General features: G+C 35.7%; 1 protein-coding gene across 2 annotated transcripts in view; it reads right to left on the bottom strand.

Moving 5' to 3' along the window:
• Positions 1-13,686, bottom strand: part of atrn (attractin) — a 176,170-nt gene that overhangs the window by 29,901 nt on the left and 132,583 nt on the right. The gene's annotated exons all lie outside the window — the stretch shown is intronic.

Genomic DNA, 13,686 nt, shown 5'->3' with positions numbered 1-13,686 from the left:
ACTGAGTTTGCCCACCCCTGGATTAGACCATTAGCATGACTCAAAAATGACCAAAGAGTTTCAATAAATTGCTGCAGGGACCCTGCCTTGCAACCATGAAGACATTTGTAGGATTCCCGGGTAGGGATTATTTTCAGCCATTACGTAATATGATTGTGCATGTTGCAGGCATAGTACAGAAACAAGATCTTTGATTATTGCGCTGGAATAAGAGTATGGTAGCTAGACATAACGGCTTAGAAAATAGCAACTTTCCATTTTCCTGTTAGTCCTAGTACAAAACAGGAAAGCTATCTTAACTTGTCATTTTTGAGTGAGAGGCTAATGATCTATTCTGTGGGAACTCACTGGCATATCGGGTTCAGTGATTCTTAGTCGTTGCCTAGAGCTGTAAATTTTGTTACGTTGCTAAAATTTAACCCAAAAGTTTTTTTATTATCGTTGGCTATTGGAATAATATTTAACAAGATTGGTAAAATATAATGTTTTCTATTTGCTGGACAAATGCTACTGTAGATAAAATGTAAAGCTTTTAATTTGATTCAGTCTGACTCAATTCAGTCGAATCGAGTGATTCGAATCCGATTCCTTGAAATGAGCTAATAAATCCCTGATTGATCTTTTAAAGTAGGTTGATACCATATATGCTAAGTGCTTCTTTTGGAGTGTTCCTGAGCACAGTAAAAGCTATACTGAGATGTAATGAATAAGGGTGAATGATCTGAATTATCAGGTTATCACTCTTAATAAGTTCCACTGTAGTCATGGGGTATTTAATCTTACTGAGTCACAAACTGCCTAATTATAAACAGATCTTCTTTTTGTTCGTGTTATCAAGCAGAGACAGAACAAAATACAGGCTGACTGTTGGAGTATGATAGGGGCTGTTTGCCCCAGAGCAGCTCTGATCATGTAATGCTTCTCTTAATCATCTCACACAGGCGAAACGTGAAATGTGTCAAGACAAATAAAACATTAGAGCAGAGGTGAACCGCCTGAGAAGCGTTTTAACTTGACAGAACTGACTGCAATGACAGTTTAATCTTACACTGGTGAGAAAAAGTGTGTCCCAATCCAAACCGCTGCTAAATAAAACCAAAACGAAAACCTCGAGGACAATAGATTGCAGAGAAGAGGGTCTTGGGAAGAGAGATGAGGCTTTATACTGGACAGTACAAAGAAACCAAGCAACTGAACGGTTTGCAAGGCCATGCCACACATTATGAAGAAGCAGAAAAAGACATCTCTGAAAGCGCCAGAGAGCCCCTGCTGCCAAACCAGCAGTTTCTGCTCAAACCTTTTCATTTTGAGGGTCAGAATGGCTACTCTGACATTAAAGTGCCCAAAAGAGAAGGGATTTTTTGAGACAAGGAAAAAAAGAGAGATAACAGAAGAAGCAAGTGGACTCAATCTGGTCTCTCCTGCAACAAAGCAACAGTACACCTGGCACAAGAATTTTTGCAGATATTCACTATTCTGTCTTACTGTTCTTATGCTGAAAAAACAAGCAATACATCTTCCACAGTCTCAAAAACTATACCATCTCAGCTAAAATTGACCAGATCTGATCAGCTACAGATTAGGGTTGGGTATTGGGAACTAGATTCAATTTTCAAAGACCGGGGTTTTTGATATAATGCATGCACTTCGATTGCTGACTTTTCAATTCAACTCAATTTAATTAAATTTAATTCATCTTTATTTCCATAGCACTTTTACAATGTAGATTGTGTCAAAGCAGCTTAACATAGACATTCTAGTACAGGGGTGGCCAACCCTGTTCCTGGAGAGCCCCCTTCCTGCAGATTTCAGTTGCTACCCATATCAAACACACCTGAACTAATTAATTAGGACCTGAACACCATGCGATAATTACAGGTAGGTGTTTGATATGGGTTGCAACTGAAACCTGCAGGAAGGTGCCTCTCCAGGAACAGGGTTGGCCCCCCTGTTCTAGTAAATTAAAACTGTGTCAGACCAGTTTTCTGAGTTGTAGTTCAGTTTAGTTCCATTCAGTGTAGTTTAATTTTCACTGTTGAAAGTCCAAACACTGAAGCGTCCCAAACAAAGCAAGCCAGTAGGAAAAAGGAAAAAAACTTTCCAGTCAGTCATTCTCTTGAAGTGAATGGCGGAGAGCATTTCACAGTTGTGTCTATCTGCCTGGACCTGCGACAAGCTCTTCATCTTATTTCGCACATGCCATAAACTTGAAGAATTTTGGTTAATTTGTAAATAATGGGGAATACGGCGGAGCAGTGGGTAGCACAATTGCCTCACAGCAAGCAGTTCACTGGTTCGTGCCTCAGCTAGGTCAGTTGGCATTTCTGTGTGGAGTTTGCATGTTCTCCCCATGTTTGTGTGGGTGCTCCGGTTTCCCCCACAAGTCCAAAGACATGGTAGAGCTGCACGATTCTGGCAAAAAGTCTGGCTTTTTTGCCTAAAATAAAGATCATGATTTTCTCACGATACTGTAGCTATAAAATAAAGGTTAATATGAGTGGGTTATTATTATTGTTTTTCTCAAACATGTAGTAAAACAGCAATAGGCTATGTGAAGCTGTACTGTTGGTTAAAATGCTAAATTTGACTGGGAATGGTGGGCTTGAACAGACTTTAGATTTGTCCTGGTCATTAATGCTGATGATATTTCTGATGTTGAATTATTGTGTTTGTGGCATATGCTTACAATCTGTCATTTTCTACTTAAAATGTATCACTGACATGATTTTCGTTAATACAGAAGACTGGGTGGGTATTTTTGCATTTCGGCGGGTTTTGGATACTTTTTGGGCTGGAATCAGTCAGCTTTATCTTGCAACACTGTGTGCGCTTTCGGTTTTATTTTCACGGCTAAGAGCGGTTCACTTCCCGCACGGCTCCCAAACGATCACTCTGTGCCACAAACTGAATATTATTTACAACTTTATTACCTGTCATACACAGACTATGCAGGTTCTGTTCACTGAAGTAAACTTCTTTCTGAGGTGGCACGCCCGCCCTCCCTAACAGCTGACAGTCAGCTCACGTCACATGTGATTTTGCGGTCGCAAATACATTACATGAAGATGACATTTTTGGGGTAAATTATATCTTATAAATACAGTATGTGACTCTTTCATCATCATTTGGAAGTATCCACAATGCTAAACAACATAGTAAAACAATGTGAAGACTTGTGCGGCCACCATTGCTTCTCTCTCGAACTTGAAAATATGATTGACAGAATCGTAGAAATGCTGGATTAACATCATCTAGGGGGTCGAATTGAGATCGCGATCTTTTTACGATTAATTGTGCAGCTCTAAGACATGGTATAGGTGCATTAGGTAAGCTAAATTGTCTGTATTGTGAATGAGTGTGTATGGATGTTTGACAGTGATGTGTTGCAGCTAGAAGGGCATCCGCTGTGTAAAAAACATATGCTAAATAAGTTGAGTGATGAATAAAGGGACTAAGACGAAAAGAAAATGAATGAATTTGTACAAAAAAAATAAAAAATTAAAAATACAAAAATGCTAAAATTGCCAAAATGCAATACCTGTGGTAAAGATATTGAGCAAGGGAGTACTTTTAATATAATGAAACATTTAGTTCAACACTGACTTGATCTAACGTAATGCACCATTTAACTTTCCCACTCATGAGTCCTGTGACAACGCACCCGATCCAGATAATATTAGAAACAGCAGCATCTCACACACAAGTACTAAGGTACTAAACAGATGAAAAGACAGTCACCTTCTAATTTTAGCTGTATAATTCAGGATAAACTGACAATCCATGTTGTTTTTTTTTTTTAAATAGTGATCACAATTAAATACATTTTGGCAGCTACAAGGACAATGTGTTCTAGTTTATTTAAAAATATATTAATTTGAATAATTAACCCTTGTGCGCTGTTCAAATTCACAACCCTTTTATTATGTTAGGCATGAAAACACCCATTGAATTTAACTGCTGTAAAAATGCATCTACTTAATATTTATAAAACAAATGTTTTTGCATTTGCATTCGCAAATCTGTGAATCAACCTAAATCCTAATCAAAACTACTAAACTGTTTAATTTTTTAAAAACTTTTTTAAACTCTTTAATTGCCAAATTCATAAATGATTTTAGACTAGTAAAATGACTTATTTTCAAAATAAAAACTAATTGTCGACTGGAGCTTTTTCTTTTATCACAGTCTTGGACATGTGAATGATTAGTAACAGCATTGGCCTTGATGCATTGTTAGATTTAATTTTTTTCTTTCTAATTTACTGTTGATGGCTGTTTTTGCCCCATTGACTTCCATTATAATCACATTTGATGGTGCATAATTAACAGTTTTCGTTTACTCCATGTAGTTCTGTGAGCCGTGATGCACATTTTGATTTTCACAGACACAACAAGGTAAGTGCGTAAAGGTCACTCTCACAGACACACACTTCAATGTGTGTAAATCTAAGCTTTTTTGTACAGGCCTGTTTTAAAGGTTAATGGTGCCAACTCCTGAACAACAGTAATTACAAATTGTACCTCTTCCCAACAGGGAAGAACACCAACAACCAAAAATGCAAGATTATAGGGTGTCATGGTTCTGTAAAAAAAAAAAAAAAATTAAAAAAAAAATTAAATAAATGATTATAATGGAAGACAATGGCAAAAACAGCCACCAACAGTAAATTAGAGAGAAATAAAATACCACAAAAAACGCATCAAAGGCAATGTTGTTTTACATGTCCAAGATTGTGATAAAAGATTTTTAAAAAATCCACAATTGCTTTTTGTATTGAAAATAAGTAATTGAATGTGTTTTTTCACCAAACCAGTGACAACATTTTGGGAATTAAAGAGTTAAAATCCAGTAGTTATTAAAACCACTTAGTAGAACGGAGTATACACTAACCTAAAAATTATTCAGTCAAAAGATGTCGCCAAACAGTCAAAAACAGTGATGCATACAAATTTGAATGTTTTTAATGTCAGTTGTTGTTATCTGGGAATAACATACCATGGCTGACCACTCGGAATCGAGTAATCCAGAAAACTGGATATACAGAAAACACAGAAATACTGTTAAGAGAACATTTGATCTTTACTAACGACAGGCTTAATGTGACAAGAAGTTAAAAAAATTGGTTCTTGAAGTGTTCTTTTCCCCCTTCTCTCTCTATATTGGAATCTTAACTAAGAATCAATAAGAATTTAATTTGATATGCAGAATCAGAATTGCCATACCCAACCATACTACAGATGGTCTGGTCTTGTGGACGCAATTGTCTTTAAAACAAAGTCCAAAAAAAGAAAAAAAAAAAAGTATTTCCAAATCAAATCTGATTAAAATTATAATGGGAGACTAATTGATGTTGACAGAACTTGTTCTGATAAGTTTTCAGAAAGAATAACAATAAAAATTTATTCTGCCAACATCAATTATTTTCTAATTTTGGCTGCATCTGCCACTGCAAATACCAGCTGTAGATCATCAAGCCCACAAAAAGGACCATTAGCCATCACTTGCCATCCATGAATGGCATTTGTCTCCAGAACAAGTAGGAGGGGTTCATTACTGAAACGTTCCAAACCAAAACTCTGGCTGCCTTCCATTCTGGCTCATCCCATCAAAGGCTTTGTCCCAAAATAAAAAAATAAATAAAAATAAAAATAAGAGGAAAAGGGACCAAAAAACACTCTTTGGATCGCACTTCTGAATCATTTGTGTCGCAAATGTGCATAACGAATCAAGTGAGTGAAAGATGCCCATCACTAATTCCAAGGGACCCTCTGAAGTGGCCCTTCATTCTGGAACAACAACCCTTCATGGTTGTGCTTACTCTGAAGTGCCCTTTGTAGAAGGATTTGTCCCATTAGGAATGGAGCAGATTTTGTATTTCAGATCTCCCTTAGAAACAGCTCAAGTTAAACAAGACACACTACCTCAATGCATTTTCTCCCGGAAAATCTAGATCTGTTAAAGGTCAAATTCACACAGCTCTTTATTACACTTTCCTCCAAGGTGCACTTAAATGATTAGTAACGTTTTTGGGGGCTAAAATTCAGTGTATACATTTCAGGGTTCATATTCAGTATATACATTTCAGTGTCAGTTTTCCAATCTGTCTCACGGTCCATTAGAATTAAAATGGTCAACACTTTGCGTTGTCTGTGTAATTTCTTCTATAAATACATAAACACAGTCTTACCACATGAATTATATTGAGCACAATTTTAACTGCAGGATCCTTGAATAGCAGACTGCTTGAAAAGTTTGTGTTTCATTGTGACAGGTTCATGAAACAATTTGCACTTAAATGTTAAGATCACACCGAAATGATCAGGGATTTGCCTAAAAATAGAGCAGCTGCTTGTTTCTTTGGGACTCTCAACAGCAGGATGAACAGAACACGCGGTTTTACTTGAGATATTCACTGCAGGGACAGAATCATAAACTTTATTCCATAACCCTGATAACACATTTGGTCTGTTAAGACCTGAAACGGATGCATACAATTTTCTTGAATCCATTTATGAACACGTGTGAAATTGTCTTTTTCAAATATTTTCCAAGTGCAAGGAAAACAGCACTTTTTCACAGCACTTCCCATAATGTATTTTTGTCCTGGAGAAGTCTTATTTCATTTAGTTTGTCTAGAATTTATATAAAAAAAATTTATTAATGTTGCCAAGGAGTTCTTGATTTGCTAAAGAACAAACCACTGTTGCCGAGAGACTTGTCTAATCAACCTAACTTGTCTAGTTAACCTAATTAACCTAGTTAAGAATTTACATTGCACTTTAACCTGAATACAAGTATCTTCAGATTTGCTTTTTAAGTATGTACATTTTTACGTATGTACTCATGTTTCATATCATCTTCACATCGAAATACTATATTAAAAAATGACATTTCTAATTCAGAGTGTAAGGGCAGGACAGCAAATTTGTGGTTGTTTTCTCTTCTGGCTGTTGTTATCATCTCTCACTATTTTTTCCCTTTTTCTGAAAGTCTTGACAACACTATTGTGAGGTTTTTCTTTTATTATTTCAGCAGATAGAATTATAAAAAATATTCATTGTACAAACACGGAAATGTGAAAAGAGTCCATTTTAATTTTACAGGAAGTATAATAAGTGTCTTCAATTGTATATTGTTTGTCAAAGTAAATCTCATTACTGTTTTTGTTTAGCTGTGCTTCATGTGTAATTAAATACTTTAAGTATACTTAAATTAATTAAATACTGCCACAGCCATATCACACTGCAGCCCAAGACCGGTTACTCACTGAAGCCAAGCAGGGCTGAGCCTGGTCACTACCGGGATGGGAAAAGTAGGTTGCTATTGGAAGTGGTGTTAGAGAGGCCAGCAGGGGCCGCTCAACCTGCGGTCTGTCCTAATGCCCCAGTAAAAGTGAAGGGGAGACACTATACTATCGGTGGGAGCCATCTTTCGGATGGGACGTTAAACCGAGGTCCTGACTCTCTGTGGTCATTGAAAATCCAATGGCACTTCTTATAAAGAGTATGGGTATAACCCCGGTGTCCTGGCCAAAGTCCCTCAATCGGCCCTTATTATCATGGCCTCCCAATCATCCCCATCCACCGAATTGGCTCTATCAATGTCTCTTCACTCCACCAATAGCTGGTGTGCAGTGAGCACACTGGTGCCGTTGTCGTGTGGCTGCCGTCGCATCAACCAAGTGAATGCTGCACACTGGTGGTGGTGTAAAGAGACCCCCCTCATGATTGTAAAGCGCTTTGGGTGTATGGCCATACACGATAAATGCTCTATATAAATACACATTACATTTACATGACATTACTTTAAACAGTTATAACATTTTTGATAATATTCAAAGCCTTGATTGCTGATAACAGAATATAGTCTTAGGTTAAAACGTTTTTACCTAACAGTGACAAATGGCAAACCTAAACATTATCTTGATGATTGGTGGAATGTTAATCAGGGGTTCTGCAGGTTTCACCAAGTTAAATGTAAGACTTTAAGACACTTTTAAGACTATTATGAACAACATTTAAAAAAAAATAATAACCATTATGGTAAAGGGAGTAAAAAATTTAATATTTAAAATAAAAAATGTAAATGTATTATTGAGATGTATTGTTGGTGATTGTATGGGTGGTAATGGCCAGACTCGGTAGGTACATGAACAAAGGAAAATTAGGACTTGCAAAACACTATTATTTCAGAAGATTTAAGACTTTTTAAGGTCTACTTTTTTTTTAAAATTTAAGGCATTTTAAGACTTTAAGATTTTAAGAATTGGATTAGTAACTATAAATACAAAGTATTCCTTTGCACTGGGCAAACAAACAAACAAAACAGTTTTTTTCAAGTTCTGAGGTCCTTCTACTAATACCAAATAAGTCATTCTTTACAACATAAGGGCTTCAGTAACTACAAAAAAAAGACACCCAAACAGACAAAAAAGTATAGAAATGAAAATGAATAAATAATGATTTTGTTAGAGATGTTGACAAATGCATTTGTTCTCACTGCAAAATAGCCACACAAACACCAGACACCAGCTATCAGGCCACCTCATTACAGCACACACACACAGACAGAGAATATCGACAGCTATTCCCACTACGGCTAATTCACAAGCCACTCTCTGTCAGTTTAATTCACAGCCTCATCAATAAAGGTGCAAGAACCAGTGTGTGTGTGTGTGTGTGTGTGTGTGTGTGTGTGTGCGTGTGCGTGTGTGTGTGTGTATGTGTGTGTGTGTGTGTGTGTGTGTGCGCACGTGTGTTTGTGTGTGTCAAAGAAGATGACTGAAGAGGAGCTCAAGCTCATCACAAATCTTAATCCTGTTACTTCTGAGTGTGAGACTGTGTGTTTGGTGCTAGTAACAGAATAAAGTCAATTTAATTGGGTCACAAATGAACATTTTAGATCTTCAACATACTCCATGTGCATGAAAATCACACATACTGAAAAACATTCAGCACTCTCCAGTGAAGACGCATGCGGTCTAAATAGGAAGTTAATAGAAATTTCAAAGGGGCGATTTTGTAACACTTTTAGTATGACGCACATTTGTGAGATTAAAGAAAATAATCAGCAGTCTGTTCGCATCAGCTCATCTCGGCTGAGTGGCCCTCATTTGCATATCTAACAATTACAGAGGATAGTCCCCGAAAAACTGATAAACTGCAGCTTTGATATTTGGGTCACAATACATTCTTCTCCCTGCGAGGATTGTGATATTTATCGCTGAAAGATTTACCTGGAAACTCTTTCAGAGCACCTCCGGAGGAATTCTGTGTAATTACTTACACACACACACACAGACACAAACACACACACATCACGCAGAGCGCTTTGAGAAAAGGTCACTTCTGATTTGCAATTATAGTTCTGACATCAGAGCGACCCTCCGATGGTTTTTCACATCTTCAAACGGGACAAGGGTGTTCAAAGACAGGGCGCACATATGTGCAACTTTATGATACAGCTGGCATATACCATGCACCGTCATGCATAATATCATTTATTACACTGCTTTCTGGAATACTTAATTCTGATTGGTCAGTCACAACATTCCAAAGTGTGCTATTCCCAGATAACTGCTGAAACTAATGACACAGGGTCATCCCGATACTTTGAATCATCTTGACTATCAGTCAATATGTTCACATTAAGACCAAGTCCCAATTCTATTTTACCCATACCCCTTGGCCCTTGAAAATGGAAAGGGAAAGGCTACAAAACCCTTTACTCCTAAGAAATATAACAGCACTATAACACTAGCACATGTCGTCATATGTTGTTGCGAGCTCTTACTTTATATAAAATTGATGACAACGGTGACTGCTGTAGTTATTCAAGTTGCTTTATTTTTTGATATTTAATTTTCTGGAAACCGCTGAAGGCAACGATATCATGATATCAAAACAACGTAATGTGGCAATAAACTCTTAACTGTAATGTGCAATTACACAGTGGACATATTGATTATGTAAACAAATAACAACAACATTAACATTATACCAGACACTGTAAAAAAAGCTCATTCAAGGGCATTCTAGTGGCTGGTACTCTGTATTCTGGCAAGGTATTCGAGGGTTATCGATTGACAGATGTAAAAGTATGTTGTGGGACTACTATATGGAAGTTGTTATTATTGCAGGTATTAAAAAGCGAAATTTAGCTTTTTTTTTTTTTTTAACACAAACACAATTATAAATTCATTAAAGCAAATGGTTGCTTGTTGTAAAAATTTGCAATAATGACAAAAAAATCCTAGTTTTGCACCTCCTGACTGGCACGTGCAGCCATGCTGTTGTTGTAGATGCGTATTCTGAGTAATGTTTGTACTCCTTGGTTTGGAGTGTGGTCCTGAAAAATAATTTAAAAATACAGAGAGAATTGGGACGACCCTACTCCATGTGAACACGCAAAATGAGAGGTAGGGCTAAGGCGTAGAACTGGGATTGAACCTAAGCATCAATCACCCATTTTTCCTCCTGTAGCCAATACCAAAGTGAATCATTTTGATGTATATAGCTAATACTATCCTTCATGACAACTGTGAGGGGGTGACTTTTTATGACTCGTCTGTTCGATTTATTATTAAGCCTTAAAAGTTCAAGTGAAATTAAAAAAAAAACATTTTTAGATGTTAGTATCAGCATGTGAGTTTTAAAGATATCTATTAGTAGTGTGCAACAAAACAGTGACAAATTTGCAATTTGAAGATATAAAACCGATATTAACATGTAAAGCTTACAGTTTGTCACTTCTGCCTAATTGGATCAACATTTTTTTCCCCACGTCATCTCATACTTCAGTTTCTCATCAAATATAGACCAATCAAATGCTGTCTAGTATCTGACATGCCCCACCCCCTTCAAGATACTTCTCATGTGCTTTTCATTTGATGCGCTTGAGTTCAGCCACTCTCACTGGCAAAGGTGTGATAATCCTAAATGCTATTGATTGATTTTTAAATAGGAGAGGGGCTACTCTATGTCCTGCCCTCTCTTTGTACTGAATCAAAGTCAGCAATAAAAAAGTAAAGTAAAAATTCTTTGTAATTATCTTCTTAAATTAAAGTGCAACAAATCAGTACCTCAAACAAAATATTTGATCAAGTTGTCTATCCTATAAACTAAAGTCGACTTGAGTATGTGCTGCTATTTTTGTCAGATACAGTAGGGCACATATAGTGCACACATTAACCACACACAAAACTTAAATATTTTAGGTATCATGTGCACATTCTAACTCAGGAGGTCTGTAAATATAATTAATTATATAATCCTAAAGAATCACAACTTGCATAAGGTGCAAGAGCAAGATAGAGCAAAACTGTTTGCTGGATTATGCTAGTCCTAAATTAGCCCTCTATGTCTGGTTGCCATGGAGATCTTTAGTAAATGTCATGCTTGAAGCTAAAGGGTCAGAAACTTTAATGCTCAAAGTTGAGATAGGAAGTCATGTGCATATAGATACATGTTTGATTGTTGCGTGACTGAGAGGAAGTAGTATTAGCACTTTTTATTGGATGAGAGCACTTGACTAAGGCAGATGGTGAAGAGGGTGCTTTAAAGGACACTCACATTAGCCCTTATAAACACCTCTGTGTGGCTTAAATTGGCCTCTTGAAAATCTTTCAAAACCAAACCACTTCAGTCTATGTGCTAGCCATAAAAACAAAAGTTCATATTTCAGCCCTTATTCTTCTAGCATATTAAAACTGACCAACAAAAAAAAGTCAGAACACCACAACAAACTGTTAAAAAATTAATTGATGGTATGTTTTGCTAAAATGGCTTAATACTAAATTAAATAGAAGTAAAAAAAACATTTGTTTATATTAGACTATTTCAAAAATACTAGGTAGGTAGGTTTTCAAAAAAGCAAAATGGTTAAAACTGCTTTTTTTGTTTAATTGTTGCTAATCAACAAGTGCTGATTGTGCAGAAGTTACAACTAAGCCTAAATGAAATGTTGATCTGAAAATTTTATCTAAAAAGAGCAAAACTGAGAAATAATGTTCCTAAAATGGAAGTGTATTAATAATAAATCATTGTTCATTGAAAATGTAAAGACTCTTAAACACTGTCAGCATTATATTTTAAGTTATGCTGATTTTGGGGGTGAAAACAGCACAGTGTTTTGTGTAATAATAATATAACCATAATACACTTTTATCATTTTTTTTAAATAAACATGAAAAGCAATCTCATACAGGGCTTTTTATTTTTTGCAAAATAAATTTGTTAAAAAAAAAAAAAAGATGCAAGTTGCTAAATCCTTTGTTTAAAAACAATAAATTTAAAAATGATTTCTTTAAAAATGCACATTAACATGTGGATGTTACTTCTGAAAAATAATGAATTAATTATTTATATAAAGTCTAGAAAGTGAATTAAAAACTTTCACTCGCCTTAGATTATCGTGATCTAACAAACATCAATAATAGTCAATACATTGTACTCGTCTACACTTTTTTGTATTTTAAATGAGATTAAGCTTAATTTACTAGTTTAACGTTTCTGTTTGTAAATTATTTTTAAGAAATATAACTTCTTTTTGATATGACTTATGCTATGGTCATAGTAGAGTTTCAGCATGCGAAATTCTGATGAACGACGCTGTGAAAAGAGGCGGGATTAAACAACATTAGTCGTTTAAAAAAAGCGAGCGATTGGTCCACATTTAAAATTTCTGTACAGAGATGTTATGTTTTGATCTACAATTGATCTCACGGAATCCCATGATGTGGTTTTGCATGTCAGAGTACACCAAGTGAACTGCTTGCGTTTCCGATCTGCCACATTCAAATGTGTATGAATGGAAGTCTATGGGGCGAAGTGCAGTATGACCGGGGCTTTAGTTTCAAATATAGGTTTTAAAAGGGAATTAAGGCAATAAAAAAATTCTATATTTTTTCATAATTTTGCATGATATTTTAAAGGTAATGTTTTTCTGTTGGTTACTTGAAGCAAAATCCATCAGAATGAAGCCTTCAAAGAGAACACTGCTCATGAATTTGAAAATCGCTATAGGTAACTAATGGTAAACATAATAATGTAACCACCCATTACCACCATAGAGAACATATGTATGACTCGATGAAAAACATCTAAAAGAAAAAAAAAACACTTAAAGTATAAGTGCATGGTTAAGTAACCAAAAAAACCTTTATTGTAAAGTTAAATACAGAATACAGGCAAAAGAGAAATACTGGCTCAAAAATAAAGTGTTACTGCATTTCTACTACTGTATAACTCTATGACATCAAATGAAAGAAAAAAAAAAAACATATATATTTTCATAATATTAAAATGCTCTTAGTTTGAATATAATTTTGCATTACGTTAATTAGCACAATGAGAACAGCAATGGATGATTTAACTCAAGTTAAAATAAATCTGAAAAACTTGTTGTTTGTGTAGTCGTGAAGTGCTCCCTCTATTGCATTTGATAGCTCGATAGTACTTTTACAAACATTATATTTAGCTTATCTGTCACCTACTTTTAACACCCAGGCTTTAAAGTGGTCATTTTGAAGACAAAGTGCTCGAATTGTATATTATCCTTGACATGTTTGCCTTAGTTAACAGGTGAATGCATTTGACTTAAGTGGCTGCAAGTTAAAGACTAAAAGTAACAAAATGCAGCTGAAAATTATCCTAACCGTAACAGTTGAACAGAGTCAGTTGGCATTTC

This window comes from Danio rerio, chromosome 13, assembly GCF_049306965.1.
Source record: "Danio rerio strain Tuebingen ecotype United States chromosome 13, GRCz12tu, whole genome shotgun sequence".
Lineage (NCBI taxonomy): Eukaryota > Metazoa > Chordata > Actinopteri > Cypriniformes > Danionidae > Danio > Danio rerio.
This window is presented reverse-complemented; position numbering and strand designations above follow the sequence as displayed.